The sequence below is a fragment of the Rhinolophus ferrumequinum genome, chromosome 2, assembly GCF_004115265.2.
Source record: "Rhinolophus ferrumequinum isolate MPI-CBG mRhiFer1 chromosome 2, mRhiFer1_v1.p, whole genome shotgun sequence".
Taxonomy (NCBI): Eukaryota; Metazoa; Chordata; class Mammalia; order Chiroptera; family Rhinolophidae; genus Rhinolophus; species Rhinolophus ferrumequinum.
Window position 1 is genome coordinate 104,273,779 of NC_046285.1, and position 27,761 is coordinate 104,301,539.

General features: G+C 40.8%; 1 protein-coding gene across 4 annotated transcripts in view; it reads left to right on the plus strand.

Moving 5' to 3' along the window:
* B3GALT5 (beta-1,3-galactosyltransferase 5) overlaps positions 1 to 27,761 on the plus strand; it is a 68,836-nt gene that overhangs the window by 32,586 nt on the left and 8,489 nt on the right. The window contains exons 1-3 of one of the 4 annotated variants that reach the window (XM_033131658.1): positions 2,575 to 2,775; positions 22,487 to 22,565; positions 25,281 to 25,399. The gene's annotated coding sequence lies outside the window, so the exon portion shown is untranslated. Of the gene's footprint in view, positions 1 to 2,574; positions 2,776 to 22,486; positions 22,566 to 25,280; positions 25,400 to 27,761 lie in introns of those variants that run through there. The other 3 variants (XM_033131645.1, XM_033131651.1, XM_033131666.1) reach the window with 3 other exon arrangements.

Genomic DNA, 27,761 nt, shown 5'->3' on the forward strand with positions numbered 1-27,761 from the left:
GAGGAAGAGCACAGATCCTCAGATGGGAATGATTCTGGCCAGTTTAAGAAGCACAAGAAGGCTTTTGTTTGGCCAGGGGCCCATTCTGTAGTAGATATGACCATCCAGTCTGAGAAACTGCCCTCTTCCATGGGGCCATCACTGATCAAACGTGTTCTGCTGCTATTTGTGGGGTGCTGGGTCTCATCCCTTCCTATTAGAGCAGAGATTCTCTACAGGGGTCAATTTTCCTGCCCTCAGGACATGTGGCAATGTCTGGAGACAACTCTGTGTGTGTGTGTGTGTGTGTGTGTGTGTGTGTGTGGTGTGCTCCTGGCATCTGGGTAGAGGCCATGGATCCTGCTAAACATCCTTCACCACACATGACAGTTCCCCCAACAAAGAACTGTCTGACCCAAAATATCAGTTGTGCTGAGTTTGGGAGCCGCTGTTTAGGGTCTCGGCAACCTGGAAGCCTGGCTGTTTGACTGGCAGTCACGGGTCTCATGCTCTGGAATTGGTGTGGGATGAGGGTGGGGGACATATGGGCTGAAGTGCAGCCTCTCAAGGGAGCAGTTTGCACGGCCCACAGGTGAGATCCAGCCGCAGGGCAGGGGACAGAGCAGGCCACTGGTGGGCTCCTTTCGCAGGCAGCTTCACAAAGGCCAACCACAGGCTGCAGACGGAGCTCAGATGCAGGAACTGAGCTTTCATTTACGTGTGACAGGTGTGTCCAAGGCTATGTGATTTGTGCACACTGCCCTATCTGGTCTGCCCTGCTCTGTTAGCCCATTTTCCACACGGTAATACTGGAAATAGCCGTGGGCAGGCAGATTCCTGGCTCAGGGCCTCCCCTCTGCCTGGAAGGCTCTCTCCTTACCTTCCTGGGCCTTTCTATCATTCCAGTCTCAGCTGGAGCATCTTCTCTGTGCAGAGGCCCTGCTGGGACACGACCCCTCCACCTCTCAGTTCTGTCCTCCACTGACACCAATCGCTGGGTCCTGCACTTTCCTTGCTTCCTTCCTTCGTCTCGATTAAAAAACACCTGCCCTGTGTTGCAGTCCCTTGGGATACCCAAAGCTAGTCAGGTGAGACATTTGAGCTAAGGTGTCTGTGGCTGACAGAGGGGATGGTAGGCAGGGAGGGAGAGGGCAGAGGTGTGGAGGGAGAGCAGCCTTTACCTTATGCACCTCTGGGCTGATGCCAGCCCCATCAAATGGCTGTGAGGCTGCATCCTGCCTGGCTGTGCGGGCCAACAGCGCTCAGTCGGTGGTGCCAGGCCTATTTGGTCACCTCAGGAATCGTGCTGCCTAAAAGCCTGCACACATGCAGAAGCGCTGGGGAGTGTAACCATCCAGGCTGCCTAGCGAGGGAATGCTCCCCTGCTCTTCGGTCCTAACTCCTGCGCCCCTCCCTCCAACCCACAGCTTCTGCTCCTTCTGGAGGCCTCTTTCTTTCTGGGAAACTCTCAACCGATTCTGCATCTTTTAAGCTTCAGCAGTCCATCTCACTAAATATTTGGGGGTTTTCTTCACCCCTTCCCCACATTACCTCATTTCATCTTTGTCCAGGAAGGATCACGTGCTAACCATGGGGAAATAAGGCCTGGCGTTTTTCTGAAGCTATTGGAGATGTGAGGTCAGGGGGAGAAGTCTGATTCATGTGGCTTGTGGCAAAGCCTGAGAACTAGGGATTTTCAAAAATTTCCAGGCGATTTTACTGTGCAGCCAGTGCTGACAACTACTGATCAGCTGATCAATGATATGTTACCAACTCTTAAAAAAATACACATGTATGTATAATATACATAATATATATTATATATATTTTTTGTACATAAACATTTGTATATTTTTCCCGCCAGACTTGTCCTCCTTTTTTCTTTTTTTCCTTTTCTTTTTTTTTTTCAATATTAAGGAAGAGAAAATGGTTACAGACCAACAGTCTATTCATTTTATTTATTAATTATTCTTTTTGGTAAAGCTGGGGTCCCACTGGCAACATCTCGTCTATCTCACTACTCGTCCCTTTCAACTTCTCTGTGTCTCAGTTTCCTCATCCCTGAAATGGGAATAGGAATAGCAACGACTTCATTCCGTTGTCCTAAGGATTAAACAGGCCCCATAACTCCCCATTCCCTAACCTGACCATGACTCACCGCTCATAACCAAACCGTTTGCTATGAAAAAGCATCTCTTTTCTGAAAGCGTGGGGGGCTGTTCTTCCTGGAGGCATGTGGGATTTGGGGAACACAGGGCAGCGCTGCCTTACCGGTGTAGACAGTGTTTTCAGAGTTAACTCTGGGACCGTCCCCTGGGAGGGCAGAGGTGAACTCAAAGAATCCACCTAAAGGGATATGAACAAATTCCACCCCCACTAGTGTCTGGTGCTCAGGGAAAGATGCTCTTCCCCTCAGGGCCACGGAGGTTGAACGCCGCACAGTTCCCGACACCTCCCCCTGCGCGGGGGTCCTGCCCCTTCCAGCAGCCCTTTGCCGGGCGGGGGCTGGGATTCGGGGCGAACACCCAGCCCCCCAGACCCCCAGCCGCGCGCCCCGCGTGTCCCGCCCCGCCGCCAGCCTCCTCACCTATCAGATTTCCTGTGCGCATCGCCACACCGCTCCTCCCATCCGCGAAGTGCTGTGCGGAGGGGAAAGCAGCGCTCAGCCTGGACCAAGCTCCTCCAAGGACCCGCCGCTGGCCGGGCTCTGCTGGCCCCGGTGTGGCTCCGAGCTCGCGCGGCTGCAGCACGGCCGAACCCCTGCGGGAGAGCGGGACGCAGGGCGAGGGCCAGGAGGTGAGGGCGCTCGGCGTAGGGGCCCGAGGGCGCGGGACAGGAGGGATGCGGGGCCCAGAGGAAGTGCGGGTGCTGGGGGCGCCGGAGGGCAGGGGCTCCGGAGAGTGCGGAGGACGTGGGGGACGTGGGAGGTGCAGGCGCCGGGGGCCGGGGATGGAAGGGCGCGGGGCCCAGAGGAAGTGCGTGCGGGCGAAGCAGGGCTGGTGGTGGGGGGCGAGAGCTTGGGGTAGCGGGGGCGCTGGGGTGGGGGCGGTGCGGGGCCGAGGAAGGAGCGGGCGCCGGGACGCCAGTAGCCGGGAGCGCTTTTGACCACTGATGACTTCCCAAGACCGCGTACTGCAGACTTGTCCTCCTTTTTTCTTTTTTTCCTTTTCTTTTTTTTTTTTTCAATATTAAGGAAGAGAAAATGGTTACAGACCAACAGTCTATTCATTTTATTTATTAATTATTCTTTTTGGTAAGAAAATTCCAGTTCTACTCTCAGCAAATTTCAGTTATACAACACAGTGTTATCAACTGTGGTCTCCATGTTCTACCTTAGATCCTGGGGACTTCTCCCTATGTTCCTCATCCCCAGCCCCTGGCAACCACTTTTCTACTCTGTTTCTATGGGTTTGACTTTTGTTTTGATTCCACAGATAAGTGATACAGTAGAGTATTTATTTGTCTTTGGATGTATGGCTCATGTCCCTTAGCGTGGTACCCTGTGGCTTCATCCAGGGTATAGGAATCTGCAAGTTTCCTTTCTTTTTTAAGGCTGCATGATGCATTGTATGCAGACACCACCTTTTCTTGATCTATCTATGCATCCACAGACATTTAGCTTGTTTCTATAACCTTGGCTGTTATCCTTAATGCTGCAATGAACACGGGAGTACAGAAATCTCTTTCAGATAATGTTTTCATTTCCTTTGAATTATATACCCAGAAATGAGAGTACTGGATCATAAGGTAGTTCTATTTTTAATTTCTTGAGGAACGTCCATACTGTTTTCTATAGTGGCTGCACCAATTTACATTCCCACCAACAGTGCACAAGGGTTCCCTTTTCTCCATCTCCTTGTCAGCATTTGTTACCTCTTGTCTGGTGATATCCTGTTGTGTTTTTGAATTTGCATTTCCCTGGTGATTAGTGATGTTGAGCCTCTTTTCATGTATCTGCTGGCCCTTTTCCTGTGTTCTCTGGAAAAATGTTCCAGTCCTCCCCCATTTTTAATTGGATTTTTATGTATTGTTTTTTCTTTTTTTGCTATTGATAACAGTAAATTCATTTATGAAGTGTTATCCCTACTCATACCACATACGGAAGAAGTTGTATAGCTCTGTGCGCACAGAGCAAACATAAGAATAGGGGTTTAACATCTATCTCACAGTTAAAATGAATAACCCAATCTGAAAACACCCCGGCTCCTGGGCGCTCTGTACAGATAGTTCCCTGAAGAGCGTGGGAGTAGTGAAGGGGCTGACAGGCAATATGGTGAAATGACATCTTTTTATGAAGGGAGGAGTGTCAGTAGAGTCTTGACTTTGTGGAAAGGATGAGAAGGAAGTCTGTAGGTCATTCCTAAGTGCAGCGAGGTGCCTTACGATTTTGTAATCAACATTTTGGGCAATATCTGTACCAGCTGTGTGTGTATGTGTGCGAAATATGCGTGGTAAATATGCCTGGTAAATATTGCATCCCACTTTTTTTTTTTTAACATTTTATTGGGGAAAGGGAACAGGACTTTATTGGGGAACAGTGTGTACTTCCAGGACTTTTTTCCAAGTCAAGTTGTTGTCCTTTCAGTCTTAGTTGTGGAGGACGCAGCTCAGCTCCAGGTCCAGTTGCCATTGCTAGTTGCAGGGGGCGCTGCCCACCATCCCTTGCGGGACTCAACAAATTGAACTGACAACCTTGTGGTTGAGAGCCCACTGGCCCATGTGGGAATCGAACCGGCAGCCTTCGGAGTTAGGAGCTGGAGCTCTAACCGCCTGAGCTACCGGGCAGGACCCCCCGCTTTTTTTTTTTAATCCTGTGTCTCTTTTACTTTTTTTGTTTGTTTGTTTGTTTAGGTTTCTGACTTGTTGGGGATAAATATAGCTTCCAGTCATAGAAAGCCCTTGCAAATCTGCAGTAATGACATGTTGTGAAGTTATTTTTCACTCTTCCTTTATATTAGCATGACAAACTTTAAAAAAAAAAATCACCTTTTGTAAATATTAACGTTAGCTCCCATCTCTGATTCTCCATCCATGACTAGTTCTGCCCTTGCTTCATGCGATGGAGTAGAATTTAATGGAGATAGAGATCTGGGGAAGTGTCATATTACAATGAGTGCTGGGGGTGGGGAATGGCTGCTGTGTGGAGTATCTTATAGACAGAAAATCCCTGGAGTCACATTGGTGGGTAAATGCATGTTGGTTCTGCCCATCCTTATAAGTAATATTTCAGTTCAGTTATATAGTCTTGTATATGCCCATCTTTCATGGTGTTTCTTCTTAAACAGGTACATGTAATATGTAAATTGTTTCAAAGAGAGAGCGCTTGATATCTTCCTTTTAGTGAAAAAAGTCAGACAAAGACAAATACTGTATGATCTCACTTATATGTGTGGAATCTAACAAAACAAAACAACTCAGATTCATGATTGCCAGAGTTGGGGGGCGGGGCGTTTGGCAAAATGGGTGAAGGTGGTCAAAAGGTAGAAACTTCCAGTTATAAGATAAGTAAGTCCTGGGGATGTAATGTACAGAATGGTAAAAAATATCTGTATCTGTATATCATCTCTCTCTGTCTCATCTTTCTTTTAAGGAATGGCTGCCTATCTGTTATGACCTGTTTTCTATCTCATTTTTTCTTTCTCTTTTCAAGTCAGTTCATCTTATATAGTTCCTTTGTTAGGTAAATTAAAAAAATAATTAAAATCTGACATGAGCAGAGAGGATCTCAGTGTGAGGTCCATTGACATTTAGCTCCTGGAAATGCAACTCAAGGGTATAAATATATTTCACTAAGCTGTTACCTCAAAAAATTGACAAGGACAATACTATCTTTGCAAAGATTTTTCCAGACAGGGTGCCCTTTCTTTTGTAGGGTTTCTGAGTAGGTACTTTGAATATATAAGGACCACCATTAATGTCTGATTTGATCAGCTCCTACATGTGGGGTCAGGCTTCCTCGGACGGGTGACAACTTCATCCTTTTATCAGGGCACAGTGACGCAGCCCTTCTTCCTTAGTCCTGCTCCATCTGCTGCAGACTCAGGCCAGTTCAGACCGATCCTGGAAGGGATTCAGGGGCTCCATGCCTCCTGCCTGGGCATGGAGTTGGCCTTGGGCTCCGAGCCAGGCACTGGTATCCCAGGGGAAGCCTTTGCCTCCCTAGCATGTTTGTCCACTTGACTGGGCTTCTGATCAGGTTTCTACTTGGTTTTCCGCCAGGGCTAGAACCTGGTCCTGCATCCTGGCGCCAGTGGCTATGAGATACTGCTTGGCCCTTGTGAGCCTCTCTACCCAGCTGCCTGGGATGCTGACTAGATGAACCCAAAAGACCTTGAACTAACACATCCCTGTCCCCTTGAATATAACTTGTCAACAGGTGCGAGCTCACAGCCTCATTTTTAACTGTCCCCCTCCTCCATTAGAGCCCCCGGATGGCCCCAGGTCCGTAACCTCCTGTGGTGTCCCGTTGACATTTCTCCTGCTTCCCACCTGCCTCTGTTGCCCCTCCCTGTCCCCATGAAAGCCCCTTGAATGGGTGAGGGCTCCTCCCACCCTCTGAATTCTAGGCTCTTCTTTGCCCTTGGTCTGAAGACAGGGTTCCTTCAAGCTTTGTGGCTGGCCTCCTGCAGATTTTTTTAAAAATTAAATTTATTGAGGTAACATTGGTTAGTAACATATAAATTTCAGGTATACAACATTATAATTCGATACCTATATAGACTATTGCATACTCACCACCAAAAGTCTAGTTTCCATCTGTTACCATATATTTGACCCCCTTACCCCAATTCACCCTCCCCCAAGCCCTTCTTCCCTTCTGGTAACCCCAAGTCTGTTGTCTATCTCTGAGTTTATTTTTGTTTTGTTTTGTTTTGTTAGTTCATTTGTTACTTTTTTTGTTTCACAGTCCACATGAGTGAAATCATATGATTTTGTCCTTCTCCATCTCTCTTATTTCACTTAGCCTAATACCCTGTTGTTGTATTACAAATGGCAATATGTTATCTTTTTTAATGGCTGAGTAATATTCCATTGTATATATGTATGACATCTTTCTTAACCATTCGTCTACGGAAGGGCACTTAGGTGGCTCCCATGTCTTGGCTATTGTAACTAATGCTGCAATGTTTTGACAAGACTTTTCTTTGCCTATGAAGGGAGTGAGAGTTACCTGAGCCCGTGTCTGCAGAGGGAAAGGTAGAGGGGTGACTAATATGATTTATAGAGATTTTTGCAACTAAATGGCCTTTAGTTGAAAACCAGAATTAGGTGATTTGAGTATTGTGTAATGAGACTCATTTGAAAAACTAATCTACCAGAAATTTCCATCTCAGTTTGAACGTTTCCCCATATCCTCAATAGAAGAACAAGAACCAGAAAGTCATCTGGGACCAAGTTGGGTAAACAAAGTAGCTGATCCTCTGTTTACTCATTCAATAAATATTCATGTGGAGATAAAAGAGTTTGTGCCTGGGTTCACATCCCAGCTCTGTCAGGTACTTGTTGTGTGACCTTGGGCAAGTTACTTAACTTCTCTATGTCTCAGTTGAAATTAGGGAAAATGATAGGGGTGGTATGAGGATTAAATGGTTCTTGAATATATAGAGCTTTAGAACAGTGCCAGTGTGTCATAAGTGCTACGTAAGTTATAGCTGTTATTATTAGCTGTTATTATTATTTGTCTATTATGTGCCAAGTCCCTTACCATACTGAATAAGATTGTTTTGGATCAAGAATGAGATATGAAAATAAAGTTAAAAAAATCCTCATTTTCTTTTATTGAATTAAAAAAATTCCTGGTGTTAGGAGTAATTGAGGGGAAAAATGTGCCAAAACTATTCTGAGCAACAGCAGAATTGCTGGAATAAAATGACTCTCAGGAGCACGATGTTTAATTTGTTGTTTAAATTTTGGCCCCTACCTCATTTATTTAACCTCTGGCTCTCTATAATTATCTGAAGCCATTCCTGGGTATTATTATTTAAGTTTACAGCTCTGTCTATTCGTTTCTGCTATTTCTAATTTGTTTATTATTTTGTGGAGGTGGTTTGGCTATCAGTGTCTGTCCTGAACTCAGCAGTTCCCTTTTTAATCTCATTCTTTTGCCTTGTCGTTTCACGTTTCCTTTCTTATTTCACTGATTTCATGTTCTTAATTTTTTTGTAGCAGCAAATCGTTTATTGTAACAATGATTTTTTTTTTTGGTAGCTTACTTAGACTGTGGTCAACATTTTTAAAGCTTCAAACACATGGTAATACATAGACAGCTTTCATAATCATTGTTTAGAAGTAGGAATCATTCCAGTTTCTAATGAAACATACAAATCAACCTCAAGGCTTAAAAACGTCCCATCTGGGGATGGAGTCAGGGAGGGAGAAGCAGCCATGCAGCGTATTTATCTTGTGCTCACGGAGTGTCACCAGGACCTAGGTGACAGTTTCTAACCCACTTGTGGGAGTATGTTTTCTTCCAGACTGGCTTCTTCACTTTTCTTTCACACATTCCCTTCCCTTTGTCTCCCCCTTCCTTTCTGTAGTAGCTGTGCATGTTTGCTCTGCTGTTTTTTCTTTTTATGTCAAGTATATTTAACAAGGGCAGGTTCAGCTGTACCTTCAGATAGAATCTGAGTGTATTGTCCTTGATTGCATCTCTTATGCGAAATGTATTTGATTTCTTCTCAGAACTTCACTTTGTAAATTGAATATCATGTTTTGTCTGCTTTTCTGTGGATGTGAAGGAGGGAGAGATGGAGCTGGGATGGTGGATAATTATGATTGGTTGCTTTAGTCTCTATTCATTTTTCTTGTAATTTTGTTACAAGTTGCTTTCAGGGTACACTCAGGTTTCAGGTTGCCTCCAAATTCAGGACGTAGCTTAGAGGCATCACATTTCCTTTTTCAAGTTATAAAGTATTTCTAACTTTCTAAACTCTCAGAAGAGTTAGAGAACAGCAGACATGATGTGTGTGTCCATAACCCAGCTCTGTTGAGCTCTAACATTTTTCCATACTTGCTTCAAATTTAAACTGTAATTCAATGTTAAAACATCATTGAGGCCCCTCCACATCCCCAGCCCTAATCCTCTGGATCGTCTTTCTTCCCTGCTCACTCTCTTGAACTGTTATCTTTCTCGTGCATGTTTTTACATCACTACTATATAGGTGAGTATCTAGATTTAATATGGTATTATCTACCATTTTCAAGCTTTCTAAAATGGTTTTGTATTGTTCTATTATACTACAAGTCTTTTTTAAAAATAAGTTTTTACTTTTCATTTACAGTTTACATACAATATTATATTAGTTTCAGATGTACAACATAATGATTAGACATTTATATAACTTACAAAGTGATCACCTGGGTAAATTTAGTACCCACCTGGCACTATACATAGTTATTATAATATTATTGACTATATTCCCTATGTTGTACTTTACATACCCATGCCTATTTGGTAACTACTAATTTGTACCTCTTAATTCCTTCCCTTTTTTTACCCATCCTCCCAACATCCCTCCCAACTGGCAGCCATCAAAATGTTCCCTGTATCTATGAGTTTGTTTCTGTTTTGTTTGTTTGTTTAGTTTGTTCTTTAGATTCCATGTATACATGAGATTGTATGGCATTTGTCTTTCTCTGTGTGATTTACTCCACTCAGCGCAATACTCTGTAGGTCCAGCCATATTGTTGCAGATAGCAAGATTTCATTCTTTTTTATGGCTGATTAATATTCTACTGTATATATGTACCATCTCTTCTTTATCCATTCATCCATTCATGGACACCCAGATCGCCTCTGTATCTTGGCCATTGTAAACAATGCTGCAATGAGCACATGTCCTTTTGAAGTAGTGTTTTGGGTTTCTTCATATAAATACCCAGAAGTGGGATTACTGGGTCCTTCTTTGCCTCTTGTTATAGCCTTTGTTTTAAAGTCTATTTTGTCTCCACTTTTATTTTCTTTTTGTTTCCCTTTTCATGAAATATCTTTTCCCCATCCTTTTACTTTCAGTCTGTGTGTGTCTTTTGATCTGAAGTGGGTACTCTTGTAGACAGCATATGTAAGGGTCTTGTTTTCTTATCCATTCAGCTACCCTATGTCTTTTGATTGGAGCATTTAATTCATTTACATTGAAAGTAATTGTGGATAGATATGTAGTTATTGCCATTTTATTATTCTTATTTTTGATCTTTTTTCTTCTTGAAAATGTCCCTTTAACATTTCTTTGTAATACTGATTTGATGGTGATGGACTCCTTCATCACCCTTTTCTTGTCGGGGAAGCTCTTTATCTCTCCTTCAATTCTAAAGATAGTTTTGCTGGGTATAGTAATCTTGGTTGTAGGTACTTGCTTTTCATCATTTTGAATATTTTGTACCAATTCCTTCAGTCCTGCACATTTTCTGTTGAGAAATCGGCTGACAGTCTTATGGGAACTTCCTCGTAGGTTAACTAACTACTTTTCTCTTGCTGCTTTTAAGATTCTCTCTATCTTTAACCTCTGGCATTTTTATTATGATGTGTCTTGGTGTGGGCCTCTCTGGGTTCATCTTGTTTGGGACTCTGCCCTTCCTGGGCTTGTATGTCTATTTCCTTTGCCAGATTAGGGAAATTTCTGTCATTATTTCTTCAAATGGGTTTTCAATTTCTTGCTTTCTCTCTCTTTTCCTTCTGCTACCCCAATGTTGTGAATGTTGCTACACTTGATGTTGTCCCAGAGTCCCCTTAAACTATCCTCATTTTTTTGGTATTCTTTTTTCCTTTTGCTGTTCCAATTGGTGTTTTCTGCTATCATTCTCCAAATCACTGATTTTATTCTCTGCTTCATCAAATCTATTGATTCCACCTAATACATTCTTTATATCAGTTATTGTAATCTTCATTTCTGATTCGTTCTTTTTTATGTTTTCTATCTCCATTTTTATGTTTCTGATCTCTTTGTTGAAGTTCTACCTGAGATCACTGAGCATTCTTATAAGCAGTATTTTGAACTCTGCATTTGGTAGATTGTTTGTCTCCATTTTGTTTAGTTCTATTTCTAGAGCTTTGTTCTGTTCTTTCATTTGGGACATTTTTTTTTTTTTTGTCTCCCCATTTTGGCTACCTCCCCATGTTTGTTTCTGTGTATTAGGTAGGGCTGTTATGCCTCCTGGTCTTAGTAGAATGGCCTTTTGTAGTTAGTGTTCTGTAGGGCCCAGTGGCACAGTCTCCCTGGTCACCTGAGCTGAGTGCTCCAGTTGTGCCTCTTGTATGGGTTGTGTGTGCCCTCCTGTTGTAGTTGAGCCTTGGTTGCTATTTGCACATTAATGGGAAGACCTGACCCTCAGGCTGTTCGGTTGTAAGGACTGGTTATGACTACAGTGGAGCAGCTGTGGTACAGAGGCTGACCCTATGGAGTAGGATCCACTTTAACCGGTCTCTGGTGCCTGCCCACTTTGGGTGTGTCATTTGTGGAGGTGGCCTTGCAGTGCTCTAGAGTGGTCTGGGTCATCAGGTGTGCTGGTCCTGGGGCCTGTTGTGAGGGGCTCCGCCATAGGCCAAGTTCAGCTATAGCCTGTTCCCTGCCTGCGGCCACCTGGCATGAGCCACAAAGTAATTCACAGATGGCAACCACCTACATGGTGCTTAGAGGTGCCTAGGAGAGGCCAAGCTGTGAACAGAGGCTGGCTGCTGTTAGTGTTGTGCTTGGGGTTGCTTAGTAAGAGGTACGGGGCAAACCGAAGTCAGATGCTCCTTGTTTAGGGTTTGTGAATCTCTGAGGGACCAGTCTTGACATGGCTTCTTCTGTATGTCCTTAATTGCAGGACTTCTGTTCAGCTAGACTTCAGGTGATTCTCAATGATGGTGGTTGTGCAGTTTACGTAGTTGTAATTTTGACGGGGTTGTGGGATGTGGCAAGCATGTACAGCATTTATGAACTCTGCCATCTTCATACTATAACTCTTTTTCATTCATTGTGTTTTTGAAATTTATCTATGTTGAGACATTCAGCTCTACTTCATTGGACACCCATGTGGTTTTCTTTTAGAGTATGTATCTAGAAAAGAATAATTGGGTAAGGACATGTATATCTCCGTCTTTCCTAGATACTGAAGAATGCTTTCCAAGCTAGTTGTACCAGTGTACATCTGTGCTGACTGTGCAACTCAGTTGCTCAGTGTCTGTTTCTCCACAACATCATTAGCACTTAGAATTATTGGATTTAAATTTGTATTAATATGTTGGGTATGAAATAGTATCTCATTGCTTAAATGTGCATTTGCCTGATTCTAGTACAACATCTTTTCATATATGTATGTAAATACAATTATATATATCTATATCTGTATCTATCTATCCATCTATCCATATTTATCTATCTATCTATAATTGTGTATATATATATATATATATATATATATATATATATATATATATATGATCATTCTTCTGTGAATGGCCTGTCATATCTTTTACTTATTATTCATTTGGGGGAATCTTTTTCTTACTGATTTATAGAAGTTCATTTAGAAAGTCTAGATCCTCATTTTAGTAATATGCATTGCAAATATCTACTACTAGTCTGTGGCTTGCTTTTTTACATTCCGTTGATCAGTATTTTTTCATTTTTAATTTTGTCAAATGTAACAAATTTTCATTTATTGTGTTTGTTTTCTTCTGTCTTAAGAAATTTCCTCCTACTTTAACGTTTTAAAGATAGTCTCATATTTTCTTCTAAAAGTTTTCAAGTTTTCGCTTTTCACTTTCAGGTTTTTAATCTTCCTTGGATCTATTTTTGGTATGTTGTGAGCTGGGGATTCAAATTTAATTTTTCCATATGAATAGTCAGTAGTCCCAGATCATTAATTCAACAGTCAATCCTTTCCCTGGTGATTTGTAACACCATTTCGGGCATAAATGTGTAGATCGATTTTTGGACTGTCTGTTCTTGTTTATTGGTTGTCTTGGTCTGTTCAGGCTGCCATAACAAAGTACCACAGACTGGGTGGCTTAAATAAGATAAATTTATTTTCTTACAGTCTGGGGGCTGGAAGTGAGAGATCAGGGTTTCAGCATGGTTGGGTTATGTTGAGAACTCTCTTCCTTGCTTGCAGTTGGCAGCATTCTGGCTGAGTCCTCACAGGACAGAAAAAGAGAGAAAGAGTGAGATTTCTCTTCCTCTTCTTATAAAGCCATCAATCTTATTGGATTAGAACCCCACTCTTATGACATATTTAATCTTAATTACATCCTAAAAGTCCGACCTTCAAATATAATCACATTGGGGTTAGAACTATTTTTGGGGGACACAGTTCAGTTCATAACTTTGGTGCATTTGTCTGTATCTCACATATACCTCATTGACTTAATTAGTATGGCCTTTTAATAAGTCATGATATATTGAGCAAGTTTTCCCACCTTGTTTTTCTTTATAATGGATTTAGCTATTTTCAGTCTTTTGTTCTACATATGAATTTTAGGTTTATTTGTTATGCTTCGTTCAGAAATTTATGGGTTTTTTGGGGGGGATTTCTGTTCTATTTTGTCATGGTTGTATTTGTTTCTGCCCAAATACCACAGTTCTTTAATTGCTCTGTCTTTATATGTCTTACTCAGGAAGGGAAAGATTCCCCGCCTTATTCTTTTAAGTCATTTTTCCAGATCTTTTAGCTATGAGGAGAAATGGTATCATATTTATGATATTGCATCTTTCTATCTATGAACATGGTACGTCTATACATAGTTTACATCTCTGTTATTTGTTCTTTATTATATTTTTATGTTGTTCATTGAATGTTATTTAAAGAAGTCTTGTACATCTTTAGTTAGGGTTAGTCCTTGATACCTTTTTTATAGTTTTGGTGCTTTTGTGAATGAAATTTTTGTTGCTGACTTTAAAATCTTTATTTTGAAATAATTCTAGGTTTATGGAAAAGTTGCAAAAATTGTTCAGAGAGTTCCTCTATAGATTTCACCCAGCTTCCTTTTTACGTAGTTATGTAAGATGTTAATATTAATAATTCAATTACTGAGATCAGGAAATTAACATTGACATAGTACTCTTAATTAATCCTCGGATCTCAGTTGAATTTTGCCTTCCCCCCTCACCCCCCCACTCCCCTCCCCGCTAATGTCATTTTTCTGGTTCTGGATCCCAGTCAGAATCTCATATTGTATTTGGTTGCCATGTCTCATTATTTATCTTTACTTTGTAATAGTTCTTCAGTTTTTCTTTGTCTTTCATGAACTTGACATTTTGGAAGACTCCAGGGATGATATTTTGTAGAATGTGTCTCAATTTGGATTTGCCTGATATTTTCTTACGATTAGGTTGAAGATATATATTTTTAGTAATAAGACTACAGAAACTTGATAAATTTTTTTATTGATTTCAAGAGTTTATGTGTAGATTCTCTTGAATGTTTTACATAGACAATTATATTAGATATTTTGGTTATCTGTCTTTCTAGCATATTTTATTTCCCTAAACTTTTGAAGTTAGGCATGGGCATAAGACTTTTTCTGACCAATGAAATGGGAGCTTAAGTGATGAAGGCTGAGAGATTTAATTGCAGGTGCTTCATTTTCCAGCTCTCTTTGCTGTGTTTGTGTAAGCACATAGTGATATGAACATGTCATCAGATCAAAATACCATAAAATTATTAATATTTGAAGGACAGCTGCCTTCAAAAGTAGCCTGGGTCAGCAGTGGACTTTGTTTATGTGATAATAAACTTTTGCAGTGTTAAGATCTGAGATTAAGATAAATTTTTACGCTGTTAAATAGTCTAATAACCTAGACTATTTGGTCTGATACAATATTGTTTTTAAATATGAGTAGCGTAATTTCCTTTCTCCCAATTCTTATATCTCATCTATTCTGGTCTTATTGCATTGGCTGTGACCGTTAGTCCAGTGTTTAATAAAACTAGTGATAATAGACATTGTTGTCTTGATGTTGACTTTAATGGGAATTCTTTTAGGTTTCAGTATTAAGTATGTTGTTTGTGTTAGGTGTTTGAATACACTTTGTCAAATTAAGACAGTTCCCTTTGTTAAGAATTTTATTTTACTTTTTTTTTGGTTGTATCTTTTGAGATAATTATGTATTTGTTTTCTCCTTTAATTTACTCCTACAATATATTTCCCCCTCCTTTCTTTTACCTCCCCCCACCCCACTCCAGTTCAAGCCTTTGTTTCTCAGTCTAGTTGTGTAGGACACAGCTCCCTGGCCCATGAGCTGGTACTATGAGCCTTGCACTCCCCCTGGTTAAGGCAGTCAGTCGCCAGTCATTGGTCGGCTGCTCACAGCAGCTCATGGCAGCTCTCGCCGTCTGCTGGCTGCTCACGCTGGCTGCCAGCCACTTACACTGGCCACCGGCCACTCACAGCAGCACACAGTAGCCCACAGCAGCACACGGTAGCCCACAGCAGCACACAGCAGCCCACGCCAAACTCTGGCTGCTCATGGCAGCCCAGCTCCAGGGAGAGCTGTTGTTCACAATCTTATCTGTAGAGGGCGCAGCTCACTGGCCCATGTGGGAATTGAACCGGTGACCTCAGCATTAGGAGCACGGCACTCCAACCACTTGAGCCAGCGGGCTGGCCCCTGCTACAGCATATTAATAAAAATATGTTATTTAGGAACTTTACATTTATAATTGAAGGAGATAGTTCACAATTTTCTTTTTCTTTTACTATCCCTGTCTGAAGTTGGAATTTTTTCTGTTTTTCTGAAACAGCTTGTACAAAAGAAAGATTTATTTTGTTTCTTTAACATTTAGTAAAGTGGACCCCTATATTTTGTTTTGCTGTTGTTATTAAGGGTGGGGACAGGTAGAATTTAAATTACAGACTCAATGTCTTTAATTGTTTGTTTATTCAGGTTCTATTTCTTCTTCAGTGAACTTTGTTATTCATAGTTTTGAAATTTATTAGCATAAAATTGTTCATAATCTATTATGATTTAATTTTTTAATTTTTCTGTGGTTGTGGACCCTTTTAATTTTTAATATGATTTACCTGTGCCCCTTTCTCTTTTTTGGTTAAATTTTGCTAAAGCTTTACTTTTTTAGTTTTTCTAATAAACAGTTTTTAAGTATGTAGATATCTTCTTTGTTTTATTCTCTGTTTCATTTTTTTTTCTACTTCTTTGCTATTTATATCCTCATTTCTCCCTTTTTTCCTTTTTAATATTTACTTTATTGTCTTTTTTCTTGAATTACATAATTTATTATGAATCTTTTTTTATCTATAAATTTATTCCTAAGTAATTCTTAATTGCATTCCACAGGTTTTGACCAGTTGTTATTTTACTGTTATTTACCTTAAAATATCCATTGTCTTTCTCTTTTTAATTCATAAATTATTTCATGTATATATTTAAAAGTTTCAAAACATACATTTTTTTTTCTCATTATGGTTTTATGTTGAGTTTTAGTTCCTATAATTGGCACATGTGCAATTAAAAAGAATGTTTATTTTCTATTTGTCTACATAAACAAAGTTTATTAGTTTTCTTCATCAATTCATTATTGTTACTGTTTTTTGGTTGGCTTGTGCTATACTTTCTGAGAAGAATGTGTAAAAATACAATTTATCTTTGTAATACTGTCAGTTTTTGTGTTATATGTTTTGAGGTGACGTTGTGAAAGGCTTACAAGTTTATCAAGGCTCTGTATTATAAAATTATATGGTGAATTGCTGTGTCATATTGATGGTTTTGGCTTGAATTCTCTTTTGTCTCACATAGCTGTAACTAGCGATCTTATAGCCACCCCCTCCCTGCTACTTGAAAGTATCTTTCCGTTTTGTCTTTGTACCTTTATTTTGGGTGTGTCATTTGAATCTGCATATAGATAGATTTTTTTTGGCCAATCTTACAAATTTTGTTTTTAAATAACATTTTATTTTTAATCCATTCATAATAAGTGTGATTTCTGAGGTACTTGGACTTAATTCTATAATCTTATATGTTTTTACCAATTTTTTTTTTTTTTTTTAGTTATTTTTTTCTTCACTTTTTGTCTCCTGTTGAACTGGGAAGGTTTCCTGTGTTCCCATTTTCTCTATTTGCTGGTTTGCAAGCTACAGATTTTATTTCCATTCTTTTAGTGATTATCATTAATTTTGAGTCATGTGTTTTATCCATGTATAATTTAAAGTTTTTCAGTATTTCTGTTATTCTTGCTATCATGACAAGAACTTTAACACACTTGAGATATTAAACAACATCTCTCCTTTATTTTGTAACTGTTGCCTAGTGTTTGGATTTAACTTTTAAACACGAAAATTTAGTTATTTTTATAGACATAAATTAACTAAATTTAATCACATAACTGGTCAATTTCTATGCTTATTGTTGTGCCCTATATCCCCTGACATAGATTCTGGTTTGTACACCTTGCTGAAGTGCAGCCATTAGTACCCTCTTTTAGTGAGGGTAATGGCTGGTAAAACTATCTTACTATTTATGTGTTTGAAAATGTCTTAATTATGGCTTTACTTTTGCATGTTAGTTTAACTGGGTATAATATTCTAGATTGGCAATTATTTCCCTCCAGCATTTTGTATAACACTCCATTATCTTCTGACATATTATCAGTCATGAGAAATTTCTGTCAGTCTAATTTTCAGGCTTTTGTAGCTAATTTTTCTTTCTCTCGGATAGCTTTTGAGGCTTTCTTCTGATCCTTGATGTTCAGTTTCACAGTGATGTGTTGAGGTGTAGACTTATCTTTGTCATGCTGGATACTTAAGAGGCAGTTTTGATTTGAGGATTCATATCTTCAATTATTGAAAATTCCCAGCTGCTATTTCTTCTCATATTTTTTCTCTGCTATTTTCTCTATTCTTTTGTTCAGGAACTCTTGTAAGATTAAGTTGGCTCTCTTAACCTATCTGCTACGTCTCCTTGTGTTACTGATAAGTCCTAGTTGTTGTTGGAGACAGTTATCTCTGGGGGAAGATAATTGTTCTCTTTTTAGTAGTCCTTTTTTTCTCCCTGAAACATGGAAAGGCAAGCCAGAGGTTTAATCTCATTGCACTGTAGAGGGTCATTTCCCTCAAGTTTCCTACTTACCACCTCTGTTCATTTTTCTCCAGTTTGGAAAGGGAGACAGTAAGACTTTTGAGAATTTTAGTTCCTTACCTTTTCTCTGCTTCCATCTCTCATGTAAAAGGTATGTGTAAAGTTCTGGTGTTTTCAGAGTTTTTCCTTGGCCACCACTTTCAAGGAGTAAGCCAAGAGTTGTGTTCCTTCATTTGAATGTTGCTTGTATATATTTGGCCAGCTTGAATTTACTGTTTCATTTCAAGGTGGACAAAGTAGAGAAACAAATGTCCTGATACCTTACTACACATTTACAAAATAATGGTTGCTAATATTGTTCAAACCATCAGTTGTAGATCGGAGTGGATGTTCAGTGTCCCAGTTTTATGTGAAGTCTAGAACAATGCTTAGGGGTTTGGTATCATGGAGAGAAACAAGTTTATATTATAATTGGACATGAACTAAGGAATTGAGAAACTTGAATTAGACAAATAAATGGTAGAGTGCTGGCCTTACTAAAGTTGAGGTGTAGATGAAAGATGGGTTGACATTTTATAGATACAGCCTGTTACAAATGCTCCACAGCTAACTCTCAAAGTTTTCTGGGCAACCCACAAATAACTGAAATTTGATTTTTGGATACGTTTATTTGGCTTTCTCAAGGATGAAATGCCCAAATTCCCTCTTTGGTAGTTATTAAATAATTAGGTTGTCCCTCTTCCTCGCCCCCCCCCCCCGCAAAATGTGCAAAAAGATCAGTTACTCCAAGACTGTAGTTTTTCTCCTCATCCTCACTGTCTTGTAAATCTTGTTTTTGCTTCTGCTCTAAGAGTCAGTTTACCAGCTGATTCTCCCGTGGCAGAAAATCATTCACATGAAAGATAACTAAATTACATGCAAAATAAATAGGTTTCTCTGAGTTATTCTTTGACAGACCTACACTTCCCAATTTGGACTTATGGTGTGGCACTTATGTCTAATATCACGCATGCATTTTTTTCAGTTTCCTCTTTTGCTGACTTGTGGTGCAGGCTATTAACATTTGTCTAATTAAAGCTCTTTCTTGGATCGTCTGTAGCAACCTGTGGGATGCAAAAGCAAAGTGTTTGCACGTGTTATTCCATCAGGTAAAGTGGAAGTGCTTTTTCAGGCTAATGAAAACTGACCATGCCAAACAACAGTGGGAGATTTGAATGGTTAGAGAAGAGTTATGAGGTTAGAAAGGCATTTTTCATGTGGATGGTCCCTACACATTGAGATTCATTAAGCCTGGTGGCTCTCGCTTTCCTGCTGACCCAGCCATAACCCTACTCAGTGAATCTTTACCTGTTTGACTTCTTCATTAGTCTGTGGGATGTGTGTCTCACAAAGTGTTCTAGAATCAAACTTGGGCAACCCTGCCCACTAATCTTATTTTTGAGATTCACTCTGCCTGTTAACTTCATAAAGTTTCCAAAAAGTCCTGCAGTAAAGAAGCCTGTTTAATTTTGTTTAATCCAATGGTTCCCCAATTTACAATCCCAGCTCACTCTCATGCCCCAGCCCACTGCCCCCAAACACATACAGGTCTTCTTGATGTCTGGTGGGGCAGTTTTGGAAAATCTGACCTACACTGACAGAAAGGACTTTATGTTCTCTTTAGCTCTGATCTCAGCTTGCTTCAACCCTTAATTCTTGTCTTTCTTTTTTTTTAATTAATAGTTTTATTAGAGTATAATATCAACATCATAAATTTTACCCATACTGTTTATAATTCATTGAACTCCAATTTCTTTTTTATTATTGTGATAAAATACACATAAATTAAATTGACCATTTTAGTTACAACTCTATGACATTTAATGTATTCACAACATTGTCAGTTATCCCTACTGTCTAGTTGTAGAAACTTGTCATCATTCCAAAAGGAAACCTTGTACCCATTATCAGGCACTTCTCCCCAAAGTTGCCCAGCCCCTGGCAACCACCATTCTACTTTCTGTCTCTATGGACTTGATCACTGTGGGTACCTCATGTAAGTGGAATCATGTAGTGTGAGTATTTGTCATTTTGTGACTGGCTTATTTCACTCAGCATAATGTCTTCAAAGTTCATCCATGTTGTAGCATGTGTCAGAATTTCTTACTTTTTAAGGCTGAGTAGTATTCCATTGTGTGGACAGACCACATTTTATTTATTCATTTGTCTGTTGATGGACATTTGGGTTGTTTCCATCTTTCACTATTGTGAATAATGTTATGAACATGGGTGCACAAATATTTGTTCGAGTCCCTGCTTTCATTTCTTTTGGATATATACTCAGAAGTGGAATAACTCAATCATATGGTAATTCTGTGTTTTATTTTTTGAGGAACGTTTTCCACAGCATTGCACCGTTTTACATTCCCACCAGCAAGGCACAGGGTAGGTTCCAATTTCTCCACTTATTTGCTAACACTTGTAGTTAAAAATTCTATTTCTATACTAGCTATCCTAGTGGGTGTGACGTGGTATCACATTGTGGTTTTGATTTGCATTTCCCTAATGATTGGTGTGTTGAGCATATTTTCGTGAGTTTATTGGCCATCTAAGTATCTTCTGTGGAGAAATGTCTGTGCTGTAAGGACATATTTTTTGGAGGACATTTTGACCCTTGTCAAACCACTTCTTGACACCTGTCCCCTCACCAGCTCATACACAGTCATGTCAATTCCACTTCCAATATGGAAGAATTTGACCTTTCTCCAATTTCTATGAATTGCATTATTTTGAAGATGAAGTCAAAAGTGTCACTGTACAGTACATTAAATGGGACCATGTCAAGTGATTGTATACTGAGCAGATGTCAGAAGGGATTGTAGGGCCTTATGAATCAAGCAGACTAACATCTAAAAGTCTTAGGAATTATCTAGAATATTGCCTGAGTGCTTACTGGTTCCTGGTACCATGAAGTACTTATTTGACTTTCACAAAAACTTTAGGTCGTAGTTAGCATTGTTTTCTCATTTTACAAGTTTTCCATTTCTCATTTATAGAGAAAACTGTCTTAAGAAAGTAAGTATGCCCAGAGTCTCACAACTAACAAGTGTCTGACTTAAGATCTGCTCTAGCTCCCTTGGGTTCCAAACACTGAACTCTTAACATCTTGATTATTTTCTATATATAGCATTTCCCATTTTATTTTTTTTCTGTCCCCCTTTCTATATTTATTAGATATGCTAGAACTTAGTCCATTTTAAAGACAGTGTGTGTGTGTGTGTGTGTGTGTGTGTGTGTGTGTGTGTATCAGTGATATTTAATTTTAATATTTGGATAAATTCAATCCTGCTTTTAGTTTTATTATTTCTGCTCTTTTCTATAATTTTCGTTTGTTGTCTAAATTCTTTGAGAGCTTAGTGCTTTTCTTTCTTTTTTTTTGTTTAATAATGAAAATACTTAAGGCTACACATTTACCTCTGAAGGGAACTTTGACTACATCCTGAAAAATAATATTTAGTGTTCTCATTTATTCTGTTTTATAAATAATCTGTTGTTGCACATTTAATGTCTCCTTTGACCTCATAGTTAATTTTCTTTATTTCTAAGTGTTTCGGATTTTTGATGATCTTGATTAAACATAATGTTAATTACTACTTTTATTGCTTGATGGCCAGGGTGAGGGTCTGTTGTTTTCACTTTAAGTCTGCATACAGTTACATTGCTAATCAGAAGTACATGCAGTTATAATAATGGAAATGCTGGTTTAAAATGAAAATGATGAGGCTATGAAATCAGTGCTTAGACGTCACTTCGTCACTTAGTCTAACTTTGAGTTCTTGTTTCTCCAACTGATATGTTTTGTTCTTTTTATTGTTAATATAGACTATATAGTCTCAATAAAATTTTTAGGGCACATTGCCAGTTTTGGTTTTTTAAGGAAAATATTCTCAGCCTGTACTGTAACAACTAGCACTCAAAGCCAGATAGCAGTGAAAAAACGAAGAGGTGTTGTTAAGAGGAACAGTAGAACTCTCTAACAAACCCGTCAAAGTTTAACAATTTTAATGAGCTTTTAGGAAGTGCCATATTTTCACTGTGAACCGGTTCACATTAAAATCTGTGGTTTTCCTGCCAAAGTTATCTTTAGTGAAAGCTGTGTACTTTTAGTCAGACTTGGAGTGAAGTGAATGTGAATAAACTGGAAGCAGATTACATAGGAAATCCGAATGTTGGAGGGAGAGTCTTCTGAGCAGCTGTGTCTTGGTTCTGTTAATACTCCCTGTGACAATCTTAGCCACACTCTCCAACATTCCCATGACAGGGTCTCATTCGTTGATTACTTGGGTGTTGGTGACCCGGGTCAGTGAAATTTCCCTCTCAGACATTCTGGCTTCATCCAGGGATTTGTGGTGTCTGTGCTGGGTTTTCAAGTGAGAAACAGAGAAAGACACAGGAAGTAACTGGCCTTTGACTAGGAGATGCTGTTTGCATGTTAATATTTTCTTTTCCTATTTCAGGAGAGGTGGTTTACATAGATTCACTTGAAAGCTGGGATTGCCTAGAGGTGGCCAGAGCAGAGGACACAGTCCCTGGGAGGTAAGATGGGCAGAAATACCAAAGAGTGGGTGGGACACAGCTCAATGGAAATAGTCCCCCAGCTGTTTTCGAATCTTTAATGTAACCATTCGTCTGCTCTTGGATAACTGTTCCTGCCGGTAGAGTTTTCTCCAAACAGAAATAAAAATCCAGTGGGAAAAAACTATGTGGGGGAAATTTTTTCCCTTTCAAACTGTTCATAGTGAGAGGAGGAAGCAGGTACTGACAACTAAATGAAAATTTGCTGTGAGCAGACTTCCATCTAATACTGCTATTGTATTTTGTCGCTTAGCAAAGCACACAAGAGAAGACACACTGCAGATATTCAGGTAATAACTGCCTTGAGTAATTTCATTCATTTATTCACTTAGTAATTGTTGAAGTGTTGTAAGGCTACCATAAGAAAGTACCACACACTGAGTGGCTCAAGCAAAAGAAATGTGTTGTCTCACTGTGAGTAGGCTAGAAATAGGAGATCAAGGTGTCAGCAGGGTTGGTTGTGAGTCTGTGAGGGAGAATCTGTTCCATGCCTCTCCCTGAGCTTCTGGTGCTTTGCTTGCAGTCTTTGGTGTTCCTTGGCTTCTAGAAGCATCACCCCGATCTCTGCCTTCATCTTTATATATTTTGTGTATCTGTGTCTGTGTCCAAATTTCATCTTTTCATAAGGAGACCAGTCCTATTGAATTAGGGCTCACCCTACTCCGGTATGACCTCCTCTTAACTAATTACATCTGCAGTGACCTGATTTCAAAATGAGGTCACATTCTGACATCCTGGGGGTTAGGACTTCATATGAATTTGGGGGGAACACAATTAAACCCATAAGAGTAAATATTTACGCATCCAGTAAAAGTTTACTGACCATCCATTATGTGAAAAGTATCGTATGAGGTATTCAGATTTAAATAAATATGAAATAAATATTTCCTGTCCCAAGTCACTTACATTAAAGTAGAAGGCATATAATCAAATAACTGTAATCTGGTCGTGCTATGGTAAAGGTATATAGAAGGAATTATGGTATCAAGCAGGGGAATGCCTAAGCCTGCTTGTCTGGGAGAGGTCAGGGACACTTCATTGACGGGGTAAAGTCTGAGCTGAATCTGAAGGGATTCAAAGGAGTTCACTAGGTAGACCACGGGCATTCTGGACAGAAAGCAATGTGGAAGTCTGAAACAAAAGGGCACATTCATGGAACTTTAAACCATCTTTTGGCAGGAGTGTAGGGTGCACTGTGGAGGTGACAAATGGCCACTGGAAAGTTTTTAACGTTGGAATGACAGTATTAGACCTGTGGTTTTGCAGAGTTCTGATTGACAGCATGAAGGCTGGAGTGGAGGTGGTTAAGTCTCGAGTCTGTGAGATAAAACAGTGGCAGTAGGCATGGGCCTGGTGTTTGTGGCATGGCGTGGCTTCTGAGGCTCTTCAGCCCGAAAGGAAGAATGGAATTTAAGATGTCTGTGGGATGTCGAAGTGGCATTTGGATTTGGACTTAGGCAAAAAATGTGGAAGGACAACATGAGTTTTGTGTAAATCATGGAAGTGGATTAGGGAGACGATGTCCATCAGAAGAGAGGGTCAGGGGCACACCTGGATTTTAGGAGTAAGACAAGGAAGGAGAGCCAAAAAGGGCAATGAGAGTGAAAAGTCTGGGAGATGGGAGGAGAACCAGATGGGCACAGCATGGAAGCAAAGGACCGTGGTGGTTATAAGAAGAAAGCTTTGGCAGAAACACCCAACATCACAGGTAGGTCATGGAAAACACTGAGAAATTGGCTGTTGCAAGCCAGGAAGAGGGCTGTCACCAGAGGCTCCTCTGTTGTGTTATGGATAGGGGAGAGAGGACCCCTGACTCATCAGTGTGCAAAGCCTGGAGAAGGCCTGCAGAGCCCCTGATGATGTCCAAAAAGGCCAAACTCCTCACGTGCTCTTCAAGGCCATGCTCAGCTCACCCTGCTTGCTTCTAACCTCACCTCCACACCTTCCCTTTACACACTGCCCTGTTTCTGGAACCCACTAGGCCCTTCCGGACTTCCTGCCTCTGCTGGTGGGCCTTCCGGGGGCATCTTTCCTGAACACCACCAAGTGGGATCTCCATTCTCTCTTCTGCCCCGTCAAAGAAAAACTAGAGCTGGATGGTGGAGAAAGCAACAAAAACAGATTTTGTTCAGGAACTATTGCAGTAGGGGAAATGAGGTCTCAGTGTAGACCTGGGCTCCACTCCAGACAATGGAAGGGCAGGAGGGCTGTATAACAAAAGGGCAGGGTGGGGGGTGGTCAGTGGGTGGGAAATGGCTGGAAACAAGATCCAGGAAACACTAGGGGGCTGGGGAGATTCTGACTAAACCCACTAAGCAGGATTCTTGCTAGAATTGGGCAATGCGTAGATGGACACGGAAGTCCAGAGGTTGAGGCCTAGCGGAGAATGGGTTCAGAGGAGCCTGGCTGCGGTTTGGTCAGAAATGCCTTTGTCAGGCTCACACACTTCCTTGCTGTGTTGTACCTGCTTATTGCTCTGCGTGTTCTGAGGATTGTGACCCCTCAAATATTTGTCTTCCTTATCTTTGAACCCTGGGCCCCTGGGCCCCTGGGCCCCACCTGCCACAGAGGAATCATTCGGAAGAGGTTTCCTGAGGCAGCAAAGGGGCCTGGGACGAGGGTGCAGTGCTAGCCCCTTTGTGACAACCATGGCCACACTGGAAGTTCTTCCAACAGGATGCGTTCCTGTCTTAGCTGGTCAGCCATAAAGAATGGGCACAGGATGCCCCTGAGGCCATGCTGAGGAGAGGAAACTTCACTAATAAAATTTCCTACCGCCACAGCCATCATGAAAGGTGAGTGATGAATGAGAGTGCTGTTCACAGATCTTGGCCTAGCTGATGAGGTGAGGATGATGTGAAAGGCAGGGAAAGGAACCGTTCCTCACTGGGTCGGGGCACTGGAATCCGCTTCTCGCTAGGCGCCTCTAAACACCTCTGCGTGCAGACCCCAGGGCAGCTGGTGCGAATGGTCACAGCCAAAGGACGCCTCCTGTTGGGCCTCCTTTGAGCTGCCACTGGGAGTAGAATAGAGGGTATGACATTTCTTAAGTGGGAGAAGGGTTGAAATAGAGTTGACGGTGTATTTTGTTAAGTAGGAAAACTTAAAAAATTGTCAGCACTATCACCACTTTTTTCATAGGAATAAAAAAATATGTATTTTACCAAAAAGAGGGGTGAAAATGTGCAGCTCATAAATGTTCCACTCGACCCCAGCCTTGTCTCCTAGGCCCTAGCTCAGAAGATAAAAACAAGAACAACAGACATTCTTAGAGTGACTGGACACATGGGGGTGACCTCATCCAGTGCCTTTGGATATCCACTATTCTGTCTTCCCTCCCCGCGAATTGCTGCCATCATTACCGTATTTTGCTGTGTATAATGCACCCGCGTGTATAATGTGCACCTATGTTTTTAGCCCAAATTTTCAGGGGAAAAAAATATTTTGTTTTAATTTTTTAATTTGAATTTTTATTTGTTTACATGTAGGTACTTGTTTTTTGTATTATAAAGGAATTTTAGCATTTTTAAAAACATAGCATGGTACAAGAAATTTTCTGTGACAATTACAAAACACAAGAAAATATAAGATACAAGAAATTTTATGTACCAGTAACAAATTTATGATGTTTATGGATCACAGATCAAGAGCTCTTTGTCGTCGCAAGTTCTTTATAAGTTCAACAAAACTAATTATCATATTCCAGGGTATTATTTTGCATAAGGTTATCATTATTGATTTCTAGAGTTACACTTTTAACTCATAAGTATAAATAAAAGAATTAAAAACATGTATGTAAATACAGGGTTAGTACTACCCATGTATAATTCGCATCTTATTTTTCCCTCACAAATTTGGGCAAAAAAAGTGCGTATTCTACATGGCAAAATATGGTAGTTTTGAAATGTGACCACCAGGTATGTGGACCTATAGGAGACCCTGCATACCAGAGCAGGACTAATGAACTGGGGTCTCATACCTCGGATGGGAAAAAAAATTGCATTCTTATTTTCACGAACCTTTAGCAAAATACGTTATGATGACGGGCAATGCATTCGTTTCCTAGGGCTGCAAAGTACCACACACTGAGGGGCTTAACCCCAGGATACTTACTGTCTCGTAGTTTGGAGGCCAGAAGTCTGAGATCAAGGTAGGGGCAGCGTGGGTTCCTCCTGAGGCTGAGAGGGAGAATCTGTCTCAGGTCTCTCCCTGCGTCTGGTGGTTGCTGGCCATCTTTGGTGTCCCTTGGCTTGTAAATGTAGCACCACGACCTCTGCCTTCATTGTCACGTGGTGTTCTCCCCGTTTCCTAACTGGATTTTGACCCACCCTAACAATCTCACTGTAACGTGGTAAATTCCTGATCTCCAAATCGCATTCTGAGGTCCTGGGGGTTAGGACTCCCCAACATGTGAATATGGGGGGGACACAATGCAGCCCCTGACAGGTGCTGACCCGCATAGTAGTGGAGCCTGTGACTTTGTCTCCAGAGAAAGTTACTGGCATTTTCACATCACAATAGTAGTTGTGGTCATTGCCAAATATGGACAGAGCTCATGCTGCCTGCAGAATTAAGGTTGTCACTAGACGTGGAGCCAGAAGTCATTGTTAGATACAGGGATGAAGAAGTGCATGCTGGCACACTTTGAAAAATATATTGATAAATTTATTTCAACATAGCTGATTTCCTTTGTAATCCTATGTGTTTTGTTTCATGAACTGTGTTCAAAATATCCATGATATAAAAATATGTCTTCTTAACTGTCTTCAGGAAGAACTTACTTCCATCGCAAACTGGAGGAGGTCCTTTTCTGTTCTGGTTCGCTGCCTCTGCAAGAGAAGGTCACTGTTCTTCTCTGGTGTCCCCCAGGCTGTTCTCTCTCCAGGTCCCCCCACGGCCCCCCTAGGTGCCCCCAGGCTGTGTTCTCTCTCCAGATCCCCCCAGGTGCTCCCTAGGTACCCCCCAGGATCTTGCTCTAGATCCTCCCAGGTGCCCCTCCCCCCCCCCGTGTGCTCTCTCCAGATTCCCCCCAGGTGCCCCCCGGGTGCTTCCGAGGCTGGGTTTTCTCTACAGGTGCCCTCGAGCTCTCTGCAGGTGTGGCCTGGGATATGAGCCACCAGCCAGGAAGGAGGGAGGCTCTCAGAGCAACTTGCAGGC